General features: G+C 39.6%; 1 pseudogene; it reads left to right on the top strand.

The window, feature by feature from the left end:
- Positions 1-4,772: 4,772 nt before the first annotated feature.
- On the top strand, positions 4,773-8,545 carry LOC133915525 (uncharacterized; annotated as a pseudogene).
- Positions 8,546-16,422: the final 7,877 nt, after the last annotated feature.

Raw genomic sequence — 16,422 nt, 5'->3', positions numbered from 1 at the left:
CTCACACGTCCAATACCAAGATACTCTTCTATCATACTCAGCCATATCAGAACGTGATGTTTTACAAAGCTACAAATGTCACATAATAGTAGTGATATCAAATCTAATCTGAAGTAGAAGCAATTGAGGTTGCCCAAATGAGATAGATTTCATCAGCACACTAAAATGGCAACAAACTGTGAGCATATGAGCAATGTCAGATCCCGACATAACACCCTACATAACACATACTAAGTAACTCTACATGTCAAGCAATTGCCCTGCAGACTGAATCCCAGAAGTAGACTCAAAGGTGGCAGCCACATTCAATGCAGACAAACGATGTGAACAAATAGAACCTGAACTCCAACCTGTCTCATAATATTTGAAACAGAAGCATTGTCCAAACTCACACTAATAGTAGAAAAGTAACAAAGAATTCACCAATATTACATTTTCACCTTAGACTGCCAAAGCTGCCAAAGAAGAATCCCAAAAGTGTCCAATGACCTTGCAATAGCAAACCTCATATATTCCTTGCACAAGAATTTCCAACACTTCTACAATGTCTTCATAAGCCATAATCACTACCATCAACAACACTAAACTCAAACGGTCTCAAATATGCCACATCAAGACTATAACTCACACCATAACTCTCTATGCAAATCTTCTAAAGTAAACCCTTTGTCAAGAGAACAAAAGGAGTACCAACTATAGAGATAACATAAAGGGTTTTGTCTCAAATTTCATCAGATATGACTGAGAGATAGTAAACAAATTATCCATGTTTGATCGTGATACTTTCCAGAATGAGCATGTAGAACAAATGCATCATTAGACTGCCATCCACAAAATGAGAGCATCAAATTTATCTTAAATAAACAACATAACATTCATCATAGATAAACCGCAGAAATTGTTTACCTCTACTACAACATGAACCAATTCTTGCCATAATCAAATGTCACTAGTTGACATGAAGCTTGCTCACTTCTAAACTTGACATCTTGAAGCAAGGCAACAATTAAACAAGTGTCTTTAATATAACACGGCTCTGATACCATTTGTGGGCCCAGAGGGGCAGCGAAAGCGCCGAAATCGAAGAGCTAATGTGTCACAAACATTTCACCGAACACCTCGTGTACATGAACAAGAATGAAGCCTTAAGCTTCAAATCCCATGACCTCAAGCTGTCCAAAGAATCAATCAGCATATATTTGCATCAAATAGCTCACTACACCATGAAACCCCATGATACCAACATCAACATATCAAAGAACACATGTATGTCTTATATGCCAACCATCCATACAAGCAACAACTCAACATATGGACCAATAGCAAGCAAGAACAATACCAAATCAAGAGTAGACACCAAGGATTTACATGAAAACCCCTTGCGGGAAAAAACTACGGGTGGCGGCGAGCAATCAATCCACTATGAAGATGAAGAACAAGATGTGGTAGACAACAAAAGAGGGGAGGCTCCAAATTCTCCATAAATTTCACTCTTACATGATTGAATTTGGTAGCTCTAACGCTCTCCTCTCTTCTCCTAGCCCTAGCTCTCCTCTAGCTTTCACTCTGTTTTACAAATGTGCTCACACTCTCTCAGTAGAATACCCCTTCGAGATATATGCTGAGATCGCTGGTTCCAGCGGTCTGACCGCCACATTTGGCGGTCTGACCGACACATTTGGTGGTCTGACCGACAGAAGATTTAGCCTGGTCCGAAGCATTATAGTGAAAGAGAAGTTGGCCAAAACTCACAGCCAAAGGGACCCTTTTCTATTCAAATTCAGTTTTAAAAAGTATACCAAGCAAACATGGTTTAACCCTCACTTTTTACCAATTTCATTCTAGAAGCACCTTTTGCAAAAACCTTAGGCCCAAACAAAAAAAAAACTCAAGTTCTCTACTGTCACTAGTTCCTTGTGTCAACCATCGTGTGTGGTATCCTCGGATCGCTCAAGAAGCCTCTAGACGCCAAACGATGTCTGCCCATGAAATTGTTTCTGAGGCATTTAGTATTTCAATGTCAATAATTCGCCTTCATATGCCAAGTGCAGTTGTAAAATGCTCTTGTTTCCCCCTTATTTATGCAGAGCAAACTCTCAAATTTCCAATTATTTTAGTACTTCACTGAAGTTATCGTAGTAGTGTTAGGAGTGCTAAGCAATGTTGAACCATGGTTCCTTTTTCTTCTGTTTGACCTCTGTATACCATAATATTAAATATGACTACGATTTGATCATAAATTTGTGTACAATGTAAATTGTGGATATGGGTCTTCAACAAGGGAAAGTTCATGGAAATGACAAATGTGCCTCGAATTATCCTTTTGGTATGTTACAAACCAATTGCAGTGCTAGCCCATGTGAGGGGGCTCCAACCTCCAAGGACAAACATGGAGACCCTAGAGCAAGCTCTGACTGCTTAGATTTCAGAGGAGGAGATAGTCGGAGGTGGATGCACACATAGTATTGCCTCTACGACTCTCCCAAGTTATCTAGAGGAAGTGGAAACAAAGGGTGGCTGTGCAACAAAGAATTGGACTGCTCGTAATTTACTGTAAATATATGTCCTTCCAAAAATTTGTGCAAAATATCCTAATCGACATTCTTTTCCCTGAATTCATGTAGATGGTAGGCTTGATTGATAATGAGAAAGTAGAGGTTATGTTCTTGGGTTTTTGTAAGAAGTTCATTGTTGACAAAAGTGACACCGTTGAGTCTATTGTACATTCTGCAATGACAAAAATCAGGTATCAAGATATTAGACTATTTTTGCACAGATGAAAGACATATGCTTAACAACAAATCTACCTTTGATGGTTCCTTCAAATTGACAGCTAAAGTAGTCGAACTTTGAAAATTTTGTACGATTATATACTTTTGGGCTACCCATCCCTTGGATTCCTCATTTCAAAGCGCATACTTGTAGATTGCTGACATCACTGTGGTGCATTATCACCAAATCTAGCCAACCAGGCAACACTTCTTTTTGTTCCTGCTATACCTTCTTCAAAAAGTTACAGAAACTAGGGTCTGACAACTGGTGGTAAACAATTGACATAGAGAACAACCGATGCAAAGAAGTAGTTTTGCATTGATTTTGACCAAGTGGCCACATAGTTAAAAATCAATGCTTCTGAGTTGTGGAATTATATGAAGATTCTACTGTATGAACATTATACTATATGAAAAACCAACTTCTTTCAATTGCTTTGATTCTGACCAGATCACTTACATAACAAAGGTACATCCAATCTCTAGCAAAAGATACATATCGAAAATGAGCATCAATGATTTCATCAACATTATTTAGGTCTAACTGGTAGCCCTCTGGTGTTAACGTGTCCAATCGAACCCATTTTCCAAATATTTCGTACCTTTTTACATAATATATGTTATACACATAAAACTACCATTAAGACATTGATTGTTTTTGTGTTTTATCTCAACACAAGTAGGGTTAGCCTGACATTATCGTCAAGATTCACTATGTAGTTTGTAGAACATGGTTCTGACATTTGCAGACCTGATGGTATTGCCACTTTCTATAACCATGTTGGGAACGGTTTGCCTTGAAGTGGTGCGATGTAAGTAATCGATTGGATTCTTTCAAACCCACTATATATTCTTAGGCCCATTGCTCCTTCCTCTTAATCTAGGTTGCATAAACAATTTGAATGAACCATAAAATGTAGATTTGTTGTTAAGCATGTCTTTCATCTGTAAAAAATAGTTTGATATCCTGATGCCTAATTCTTTCATAGAAGAATGTACAATAGACTCAACGGTGTCACTTTTGTCAGCAATGAACTTCTTATAGAATCCTAAAACTATAATCTCTACTTCCGCATTATCAATTGTGAAAAGACCATAAATTCTTAGAGAATCCTAAGACCATAACCTCTACTTCTAAGCTAATATAATGAATGGGTGGCATAGAAAGTATATAATCGTACATAAATTTTAAAGTTTGACTACTCTCGCTGCCTAGTAACACATGTTCTCAAGCACCAGGTGAACCCCTCTTGTGATTCTTTGCAGGGTAAAATTATTTTGTGACTGTGTTATCTGTTTCACAGATCACTGCCAAACATGTGATTGGTTGTTTGTATGTGACTTGGGCACAACAACTTCCCTAGATACATGGGAAGCTCATAGCCTACAATTCTGGCACTATAGGTGTTACATTTAGGCCTAAACTTGCAGATATCTTTTACAGAAATAACGTCCGCATTCATCAGATTCTTGGTTTGCCAAACGCCCCAACAATTAAGTTAAAAAGGCATGCACTCTCAATACTTGTTTGGTTAACATCTTATTTCTGTTGTTGTACACCTATTGTTTCAGTTTGCTGAGTACACAACTACTCTACTACCTAATAAATCTTTTTTTCTTACCCAGTTGTAGTGTTATTTAAATCATTCATAGTGAATTTTCAATAACTAAATATTTGTAGAGAAGAGTGTAGAATATTGCCATATAACAACATTCTCATGGCTAGAATTAAATATGACTTGTACAATGAGAAACAGAAAAGATAAATTTTTGCCTAGTTTTTTTAGAGTTAGATGATAGAATCATCTACACCATAATTTTTTTTTAAAATTTTCTTAACTACTTTGATGATATTTTAAAATTTAAAAGTATTGAAACATAATTTTTTTTTTAAACCTGCGCCCAACGGCCAGATAATTTGGCAAGCAACGCGGGCCGTACTCAATTCGGCTTCAGCAACTTGGGCTCTCCGCTCTCGTCTCGTCCCACCAGGCCGGGCTGTGCACGGTCCAAACCGCAAAACTCCCCGTGCGAGTCTCCGCCAATGGTGTTCGCTTGGGCGCTGCCCCGATATCCTCTGAAAGCGAGACCAGCGCCGCCTCCACCATCCGCTGCGCACTCCGCCGGCGTTTTCTCGGCTCGCCTCTGCCGCGCGGGACCAGGCCGTGCCACGGCAATGCTATCAGCTGCCGCCTTCTCCTCCTCCTCCTCCTCGGTGCTGCTCCCCGCGGACCCGGCGCCTCCTCCTCCTCGTCGCCGTGACGCGCGCACACAGCGGCGCAGCTGGCGCTAGCCGCGCTCGCGGTGGGCTGCCGCGGTTTCACACCCCGTCTCTCCCCTCGTCGAAGGTAGGCATGCTTTTTACCCACGCGCCAGCCATGCGCCGCATAGGCATTCTGTCGAACGCCGTGTGCCCGTTTCTGTTGATCGCGTGGTGGGCTTCATTTGTAGCTTGTGCGCTTGCTACATAAATATTCTCGCTTCTGGCGTGTGTTTTGAGTTGTTGAGGAGACAAATTGTGTTGCCTGAAGCATTCTTTCTTTTCCTTTACCGTCAGGCATTTTGTCGAGCCGGTGGTGTGTGGCTGGTTATTCGCGTGTAGTTCCGTGGCTTCATATCGGCTCTAACTGATATGGATATTGCCTTGTAGGGTGAGGTTGTTCGCATCCAAGAAGACGAGTTCTGGCACATGACGCGGGTTTTGCTCCTTGGCATCAGTGACAGGTTTATATCATTGTTTTTGTTCTTTCTTAGAGGATGCGACTTCTACATGAGAATGTAACTAGTTAATGGGATCAATGGGAGAAAATGTTTGCTATTGAATTCAAGTGTGGTTCTTTAAATTTTGATTTTTGTGTGTATTCCATTCTTTGTTTACAGTTGGTCCTGAAAGTACAGTGGCTTGCAAATTAATTGCTGGCTGCTTAAGCAGTTAGCGTTGATAAATTCGAGCCTTGGTATGAGTTTGATACATGAAGCTATTTTGCCGTGTAACTTTTCAGTTTTAACTTTTAAGGCGTTATCAAGGGACGAGTTAATATCAATCCAAACAAATGCCTTAATTGGTCAGCTCATGCATGTTACCACGTATAACATCATTACATGAGTATAGGATCACATTTTCTAGGAAACTTTATTGTTGGTATAGCATGGTCGAAAAATCCATGCTTCTTGTACTTTTGGTGAAATTTCAATCTGATTTGCACAACATTGACCCTGTTTGGCAGGGCTTCAGCTCCCAGCTTTCACCTCAGATCTGAAGTTTATTGGATAAAATGAAGTGGTTTAAGCCTATATGTTAAGTCTAAAATGCAAACTAGATGCCTAACGCAAACATCTCATGTGCACCCATGCTCCGGCTCCACGAATTCTTGGACCCAAAGATACCCAGCTCTGTGCCAAACAGGCCCTTTATATACTTGTTATGTTTCTGAGACTTACTTGTGTACATCCTGAAACTTCTGTCACCGACTTTCAAAGGGTTGAACTATTTGATGGGGCTGGCAGTTTAGTTGAAGGATCCATACAGAAAGTTGACAAGGGTGGCTCAGATGTTGAGTTATTAGAGAATGCTAGGCTCATAGCTCCTCAAGGCATCCAATGGCATGTCTTTGCTGCATTTGGTGAGTCTCATGAAATAGAATTACTATGTAAACCAGGATATTATTTTATTACATCCTGTAATCATTTTATAATTATAATCCTCAGGGACACTGAAAGGTGGACGTGTTGGCTTATAGAGAAATGTACTGTATGTCACTTTACAATTTGGGTGTTCTTTTTCATTGTATACTTCTAAGTGTGTTTCCTTTTTCTATTCAGGAACTTGGAGCTTGTAGTGTTACCCCTCTTCTGACCGAATGATGCCATACGATAGCGGAAAATAGGGTGGACAGGTTGCAACGTCTTGTGTTGGCTGCAGTTAAACAATGTATGAAGTTTGAGTATCTCTTGTATTTCTTGGTCTGTTAATTAGTTTATGCTCAATTGATATATGTTATTAGCGTGGTGTCCATATGCAGCTGTGACTTAGATTTCAGCGCAAAAGGATCTAAACTAACAAATGGCATTACTCTTGTCTTCTTAGAGACCTAAAAGAAACTAATTGCATTGCTCTTGTCTTCTTTAGGCCAGAGAATACATGAAATGTCACTGAAGCCCCCAATTCAGATGAACAAATTTCTACCTGTTGTAAGTATTGCCTCTATGCATGAAATATTCTGAGCAATCTCAAATTCATGCACTCACTTCTGCGAGTTCTTTTTCTGTTGTGGTCAAGTAAAATTCTTTTCAGAGCAACCTTGATGTTCTGCAGACTATGGTACTTTGTGAGAATGCATCAGTTTAAACTACAGTCATTTTTAGTGGGATATGAAAAGTACCACAATGCACCATGGTTTGAATGAAAACTTTCTTAGATGGAATTGGTTATGTCTACATCTGCATGTAGAACCACCAGAACTACTGTTGCATCTTTGATTTCTCCACTGTGTGTGTGACTTAGCAAATTCATCTGAATCTTTTTGGCAGTATTTCATTTTTTTTTCTATTGGTATCCTTTTTTGCTATCAGGTGTCACAGTCAAAGCTTGCTTTCTTAGCATCAGCGGAAGCACCTCCTCTTTTAAGCGCTCTTCCAAAATCCAGCAATGAACAAAGCGGGATTTTGATTATTGGGCCTGAAGGAGGTAAGCAAAATCTAGAGTTGATTCACATCTAATTATTTAAATAAGACTATAAGAGTGACACTGGCCAGTTGAAACTGGAATTTTTCACCCAGATGCTTATTACTTGCTTATTCCAAATATGTTCAGCATGATTTTCATTTGTTATTGTTGCTTGCACTTGTGAGCAAGTGATTATATAATGCAAATTAAATATCGAGATGTTAAACAAAACAGTAGCAAAGTATGGATAAAAAATGTAGATTCATACATGAAACATTAGCAGAGTTGTTAAAAATGTAATGGGATTACATCAAATTTCAGCCATGCTAAATTTTATAGCCTCAAAGACTACTTAGAGGATTATAGCACTTTTAACTTTGACACAAAAGAATCTAATGTCCAAAATCAACCGATGTTTATTATTATGTCCATGGATCTAACATCCATGTTCCTCAGACTTCACGGAAGAGGAGGTACATGCATTGAAATCAGCAGGTGCAGCCCCTGTCGGTCTTGGTCCATGCAGGCTACGAGTTGAGACGGCCACAATTTCACTCCTATCTGCTCTGATGCTATGGTCAGATGCTGAACACCAAGAAACGCAGGAATGCAGGTAGTCAATGTACAGTTTGTCAGTCATGTGCTTCTTTGTGATCTAATTGTGTTCGTAACTTTTGAGGCGATATCTTCAAAGAAAACTTTTGGGTGATTATTGCCATGAAATGTTATTCAAGATACAGTTGGACTTAAGAAGCAGAATCATGGAGAATAATTCCACTGCATCAGCACGCCAGTGCTCTGATCCAGCTTCAGTTTATCTTGAGTAGAACCTCCATTTCTGTGTGAACGATGAGCCAGAGAACTTCAGTTTATCTTGAGTAGAACCTCCGTTTCTGTGTGAACGATAAGCCAGAAAACAATGGCCCAATTTAGGATAGCTTTTTTCGAAGAAGCTGGCTGTCCTAACAAGCTGTTTCATGAAGAATCAACTAGCCCTTTAGCAATCCTAATTTTCTTTTGGGAGATTATTTGTCCTAAGTGTGTAATGATTATTAAAACTCTTGGATCGTATGAACTTGTTTGGCTTTTGAATAAGCGTTTCTATCATTATTTTTATTAATTTTTTTAATTTAAAGATGGAAACATTTTAGTATCATTAATTTCATATAAAGGTAAAGTATGACAATAAAAAGTTGGTTACATTATGTGGAGATCAGAATAAGATAAGTCCAATCTCTTTCATAAACTGAGCTAGGAATCAATCTCAATATACAAGAACTTTGTATACGATAACAAAACAATATCATTAATCTTTAGCAAAATTAGGTGGATACTATCGTAAAAATGCTCATATTGAAAAATATCATTGGTTATGAGGATGATATATAGGTTCAGGACTCACGTGTCGTCTTTATATCGATGGTATATTTTAACTTTTGTAACTTTTATAATGGTATTTAGCAAATTGCCCCTTAAATCTTTAATGTAAATTCATTCTTATAAAGAGGATCTTCAAGGGTTAAAAATACAAATAAAACCATAGCTAGCGTAGTCTTCAATTATTCTAGGCGACTCCACATGCAATCGACGAAGAGCACCGACTAGAATGTGCCATCATCTTGATAGTCCTCAAACTCTTCCCTGACTAAGTATCATAGGTTTTAAGCAAGTATGAGTATATATCATACTCCACAAGTTGTGGTAAATATGCAAATGGGGCTGAGCACAAGAATAAGGCCAACAAGGGTATATTTGCATAAAATCATAATTTATTTAAAACAATAATTGAATTAAATGACGATTAAACAACAACCAGATAAGATTTCAACCATCTTAACCTAACCATTGGTTACAACCACCGAAACGCGAGGTTCCAATCACCTTACTCCAACTAGGGTTCCAACCACTCCAAACCATACTTCCCATCATCTTGGTCAACCAAATCGATCCACCAAGTTGATTCTAATCATATGTGGCTTTACTCATCACTCATGACCATGAGCACTACTGATTAATTAGTTTTACATTATAAAGAGATTGTATACTTTATCTACAAGTCGTGATTTCCTGTTTTGCATATGTCGATCAAACACTTACACACTTTTGAGGTTTATGTGGTTAGAAATCACTACTATGCCTTTACAAAACCCATTCCAACATATGGCTACCCACAAAGGTTTCATCCATGTGGGAGTACACCCTCCACTCCAAACCCCCCCTCTTGCACCAGATAGTTCCAGAAAGTACATCATTCTGTCCCTATACCACTATCTGATATACACTATATTGGGAGAAAACTAATTAATCGGCCAAGCTAATTCCATATTTGACTTGTGGCTGTACTGTTATGCTCGATCTAATCGCACCATGAACTAATCCTTAATCTATGTAAGCAAGATTACCACATCTCGAGATCTCATGCAATCTGCACCGGCCTCCATAAGCCACTTGCTCGAATCCTAACTCCTTGTTGCTACAAAAATTATCTCAAGTTTTATCTTGGTTACATAATACCATTATCGCATTTCATTGGATGATCATGTTTACCAAAAATCCCAAAGTGAGGCTAAGCATATCCTACCCTTCCCATATTTTCACCAAAACCGAGGTGAGAAGGAAAATAAGGAGAGTCAAAGGTATAGTCTAACTTGAGTTTCCCAACAAATTATTAACATGCAATTTTGTAAATAAAAAATTTACAATAATATGTATGAAATGTGTCAATGACAACTTGCCTTCCAGGAGCTCAGTGGGGTCTTCGAATTCCTTGAATTGAAATCCTCCTAGCTCCTCTGAGACGTCAACGTCTAGTTGTGAAAATAAAACAAGGCAAATAAACAACAAGAGCCAAAAAGAACCAAATAGAACTCATGACATCTTAATTAGTTGATTTAAGATTTTTTTTGTGAATTTCTGGCAAAGAAAACGATTGAAACAGAGTTACAACAGGCTCTCGAAATATTATCTCAAGAGAAAGGGGAAAATATAGGATGGTATAAGGGAATAGGAATTTTTTTGGAATTTTTCAAAGTAATATGGTGTTTTCCTAGGGTTCATTGGAATTATTGGTAATTATTAGCATTTATTAAGAATTATTTGGAGTCATCGTGGGTTAATAGGGATTTAATGTGCATTAAAAGAAGGGTCAAATGCCTCAGTGCCCCTACTTTGGTTCCTAATTGTCTGTTTGTCCTCTCGAATTTGCACTTTGCATTATTACCCCTGCTTTTCCGATTTGAAGTCATCGACTTGCCCTTACTTTGTAACGGATGGTTCACGACATCAAGTCAGAGAGATTGACCAGAAATAGGACTATTTTACCCTTACATGGTTATAAATCGGCAACAAAGGGTGGGAGGATGGCTGCAAGTAAGAAGAGAGAGAGAGAGAGAGAGAGAGACCTGGCTCAAGTGTGACTGAGATTCCTCAACGGAGACGTACGATATCGGTGGATATCTGAACTTAGATAATAAATCATTTGTCTCTGTATTTCCTTACTCTTGTGCATTACATTGATTTTTATTGCTTGTATGCTTATTTGTATGTGTATTGAGTTAATTTCGTGAGATTTAATCTAACTATTTTTAAATATCCGATGAATAGTATTAGAACATTCAATAAATAGTATCGGAACATCGGATCAGTAGGTTCAGACCTTCCGATTAGAATCTCTTGTATATCTTGCTAGATTTGAATAATCTTTGTCACCCTAGAGTTGTAAACTTCACATTTGTTTAAGGTGATTGTGCACTAGTTGAGCTTAGTATATTTAAGTTTTTGACTTGTGAAAAGTCCGTTAGATTATTTCCGCTACGAGTTTAGGCCAACTATTGAACAAGGGGATGAAGTTTTAAAAAATGCATATTCACCCCCCACTAAGCGATATCATTGTTATTTCAGTTCTCCGCAGTCCCTAAAGGTGTTCTTCCCTTCTCGTCAGAAATCATTTTTATGGCGCACATGACATGTTTTTGTAGTCCGAGTACATGTGAAGCCCCCACTTGTTATTAGGGAGGAGTTCCCGGATAGACAGTCTAGAAACCCGAGTGCGCGCATAGACGTAAGTACCCGAATAGCGGCTTATCTTAGTTTTTAAGACATTCGATCAAAATAGGAAAAATGATATATATTGATCTATTTAATATGACAACTAATATTGCAAAATATATCCTAAGTACTTATACATAGAACTTACAAAACAGGTCGATATTTCAAGAGTTTTTAAGGACTTGACCATCTTCCATAGCTAACATATACGATTTTGGTAGGTTAGACTCGACCACTCTATAAGGACCCTCCCACTTTGGAGATAGTTTGTTGTTATTTTTCTAGCTCTGTGCGAGTCGTAGAACTAGATCTCCGGGTTTGATAGATCTATTGCAGATGTTTTGATCGTGGTAGCACCAGAGAGCTTGTTGGTACCATGTTGATCGTATTAGCCTGTGTCCTTTTTTCTTCGAGAACATTGAAGTCATCTTGCCTTCTCGAGATTTTATCCTTATCGACGTATTGTTCGACGATGGGAAATTTGATCTTTAGTTTATAGGGTACCATTGTTTCAGCTCCTAGACTAGGAAGAAAGTTGTTTCACCCGTCGCCCTGCAGGATGTCATTTGGAGTGCTCAAAGTACATTAGGCAACTCAGAAGCTCAGGCTTGAGCGTGGGCGGATAAGTGGTTGAAGACACGAGTCCTGATTCCTTGGAGTACCAGACCATTTGCCCGCTCGACCTATCCGTTGCTTTGTGGATGAGCCACGGATGCAAAGCATATCATGGTGCCTAGTCCTTCATAGTAATCGATGAATGTTGCGCTGGAGAACTAAGTGCCATTATCAGTGATAATCCTACTCGAGACGCTGAACATTGTCATCATGCTTTTCATGATGAATTTCTTGGTCACCACCGAGGTGATTTTGTCAATTGGCTCTACTTCAATCCACTTGGTGAAAGTATCAATTGCAACGAATATGAACTTGAAGCCCCAGATGATACCAGGAAATGCCCCAGAATATCCAGCCTCAAGTCTTGAATGGCCATGACAAGGAGATCGTCTGTAAAACTTGAGTGGGTTGATGTACACTTCTACTATAAAATTGACATCTGGTACACATTTTTTCCAACTCGCTCACATCATGGAGAGCGATAGGCTAATAGAATCCTTGTCTAAATGCCTAAGTGGGGATGGTGTTTCGGGTGTTGTTAAAGCGATGCACAAATTCATGTAGGGTTTCTTTCTATATCTGCTCACAACGGTAGAGATCATTTTACATGCCAGGACTAATGTACATACTCTAGATGTTAGCTCGGAATACATCACAAAGTTGTTTCTACGAGTAAATTATTCCTAGCGATAGGTTGGTTAGCCAGTTTCTGGCTACCCCTTCAAGGTCATGAGGAGGTAATTCGTCATTACCTTATCGTCCCCACCAACCGCTTGGATTTGTGCTCTCATTGTACTTCTCAATCACTATGAAGCAACTTACTTTGTTGCTTGAATCGTCGCCAGATAGTTCTTCGTCGAAGTTCATGTGAACGATCATTGATTTGTTGATTGAAGGTGTAAAGTTGTCGTAGAACCCCTCGTCCGAAAAGCTGATCCTCGGATCAGGCTTGGACAAAATTGAAGGCATGTTGTGTGTAGATGTTTCAACGACTATTGTCATGATCCATACGGATGACGCCAGCTGGCAACGATTGATGAACCGTCGATCTTACAAACTTACAAAAGAGATGGGATACTTCGAGTAGACGAATCAAAGAAACACACATAGAGATTTTTGTACAGGTTCAGACCTCTCTTAGGATAATAGTCATACGTTATGTTTCTCTTGTATTGATCTCTGAGACTGTGACAAAAGAGTGTGTGGCTAGTCTAGATGAATTTAACCTAGTCGGATGACTTCCTTACGTATAGTCAGGGGAAGACGTTAATATAGATCTAACAACAAAAGGCTTGGTGAATACAGAACTCCTGTATGCTTCAATGACATGTAATGGCTTGAGTTGAACTGTCTCTGCTTGCCTCTAGTTGTCCTCCGTATAGTCCCCAGACTCTGCGTATATAAGGGGCATCGCACAACCTCTAGAGTCTTTATTTTTATTCTTAGAGATAAACTCTCTTATTTATGATATACCATAGGTATCTGCAGGCAATATCTGTACATCCAAGGATTCTTTTCTCAAAGATAAAAATATATTTCGAGAATAAAAAAATTCTAAAATATACAGATATAATAATTTTATACTACTCATCGTCAAGTGAGAACACTTAAACTGCAACGAAGTGCTAGCGACAGAAGGGACAACTAAACTCCTGAAATCCATAACTTTAAAGAGCCTCAGCCAACCGAATCTTTCATCACAGATAGATCCTGTCACATAACCGCATCCAGGCACCCTCTTTCAGCCAACCGAAGCAGTTAAAGTGATAAGACAATTATGGTTAAACAACAGAGAAAATGTAGACACGTTCCATTATGCAAGAATTTCTAGCGGAACACCTGATGCCAAGTAAGCCCGACTTGCGCGGTTGCGCCACCGCCGCCGAAGTGTGGCCAGATCCACCTTGGGGCGACGAAGGCGTCATGGGCGCTGGAGGGAGCGGACAGCACCCTAATCGCGTCTCTCCCGCGTCAGTCTCGCTTGCACGGGTGGAGTCGAGCTAATGGCTGAGGTAGGAGTGAAAATTGCGTGGATATTTTCTGTTCGTTCGACCAATCGAAGGTTTATGAAATGAATATAAGATGTAATAATGGCTATTCGATATTATCTGTGTTTGATTTTTATCTGAGAAAAAATTAAGATAGGGTAAAAATGACTGTTATCTATCTGAAACATCTAAATATTATGTGTTAAAAAAAATTTATTAGAATTTTACTTAAAATATGATAATATATAGATATTATCATACATACGTAGACAGGTAATATTGAATGCTCTTATTTTCATATTTTAACAATCACTCTCTCTAGACTCACTTTAATTAATTACACATCTTTATTATTTAATGTGTCGTATGAGGACGCAAATAAAATAAAAAATTTCTATCTATCTGACTAACCGAAAGCTTACGACACTGTCCGCTCTGACTTTGAGAAAAAATATAAAATAAAATATATTTAAAAAATATAAAATATGATACAAAATAAATTATATCTGTCTGTATCTGATTCTATTACACCGTAGCATGAGGGTAGCTGGGTGTAAGTGCGGTTAAATAACTTCAAACATTAGTGGCAGACTGTTTTCTTAGCCCGTAAAGGACTATTGCAGCTGAGAGAAGATGGGTTTCAACCGTTTCTGCTTTTTAGTTGTACGAGGGGGACGTTCCAAAATCGAGTTGGTGAAAATCAGGAAAGAAGCGCGCCATTTGGAGGGGCCAGTTCGCTGTTTTCCCACCACGAGATGTCCCAAAGGGGCCAATGTCGTCACCGTGGCCTGCAGGCGCTACGTACCGGACCCGGCCCACGCAGAGGAAGCCACCGATTCCGGCACCGAACAGAGCGAGCGCACGGAGCCGGTACGTGCGCCACCGCTTTTGTGCGATCGCGCACGTCGCCGCCGCCGCCTCACAGGTACACCGCTTACGCGCTCGTGACGACAGCCGCCACCCGGCCGTTGTGAAACTCATGCCATGCTTCCACGCTTTGATGCCGCCGCCCGCCGGCTTGGCCGCTTTGCAAGTTCAGCGTGAAGTGCTTGGAAAACCAACATCTATTTTTTTCCACCGCCGCTGGCCGTTTATTTAACCCGGCTGTCCAATTAGAAGTTATTCCTTTGATATAACTGTATAAGAATAGACATGGAACATCAATAAATACCTGTATAATTTAATTAACTAACTAGTATATATGATTTACGAATCGCTTCACGTCTATCCTATAATTATAAGGATGACACCGTCATTGACATGTGAGACTCACTAATAATTAACATACATATCAACAGTTAGTATAATTACGTCAAAGATCCTCTTCCGGGCCCAACCGGGGGTTGCAGCGGGGCGCTTTGATTACGTGGACTCCGTAGCTAGCGCTGCTGTGCCAGCACTGCAACCGTAGCTGCCGTCAGTGCTCACAACACGTCCAACTGCTGCCTAGGTGGTCTCGTCTGCCAGAAAATTGCCTCGCTGCCATCCAAGTGCTGTGTAACGAGTCCGCTCTGCCAATCTTTCAGACGTTAATTTGTCAACATCTAGGCCCGTGAGGTTTCAGCCTGCGGCCTTGCGCACAGCAAGAGCTACAGAGTCACACTGTCACGGGGTAGTGTCACGCTAGTAGCGTGTTCCAATGCCCCCATGCAGATCCAACGGGGCGAGCGTGGTCAGCTGGATCCAAATGCAGCGGGTATCCCCTTCGGGTTTCAGCGCATCCACTTCAGATTTTCTTAGATGCATTTTCCTCTCAGATATGTTTACTTACATTTGCATAGCATTAATTAATATTCGGGTTTCTTAGCGATTTCAGAATATCTGCTACATTTTAGGCCGCACTTGAGCGCCTTCCCCAGTTGCCTTGCCCTCTCTTTCTCCGCCTTAACCTCCACTGCCACCCTCATTGCTCGCGTCATGTTGGAGCTGTTGTCCAAATATTTTTTAACGAGTTCACTCTGCACGTTTTTATAAAAAAAATAGATAAAGATATCCGGCTTTTTCATTACAATACCCCGGTATATTTAGCCATGGAGGAAACATGATTAAAAAGAATATGAGTATCATGAATCTTATAATCTATAACTACATGACCATTCATTCTTAGCAAAGAGCTCTATTACCACAACCTCTAATATATGACAAATCTTTAGAACTTCTTTTCTTTGATCCGCCCTATGTAGCAGTCTCTAAAACTTTAACCAGAAAGTTTCTCTAAAAAGTGACTGCATAAATGACATACTTGTTTTTTTATAAAACACTATATCATCATAACAAAGTCAAATAGCCTAAAAGAAAACGCCGTTATACCAACTAACATTCTTCTCTTTTTCTT

Source organism: Phragmites australis, chromosome 4 (assembly GCF_958298935.1).
Source record: "Phragmites australis chromosome 4, lpPhrAust1.1, whole genome shotgun sequence".
Classification (NCBI taxonomy): domain Eukaryota; kingdom Viridiplantae; phylum Streptophyta; class Magnoliopsida; order Poales; family Poaceae; genus Phragmites; species Phragmites australis.
The sequence above is the reverse complement of the archived record's forward strand: the minus strand, read 5'-3'. Positions and strand labels throughout refer to the sequence as shown.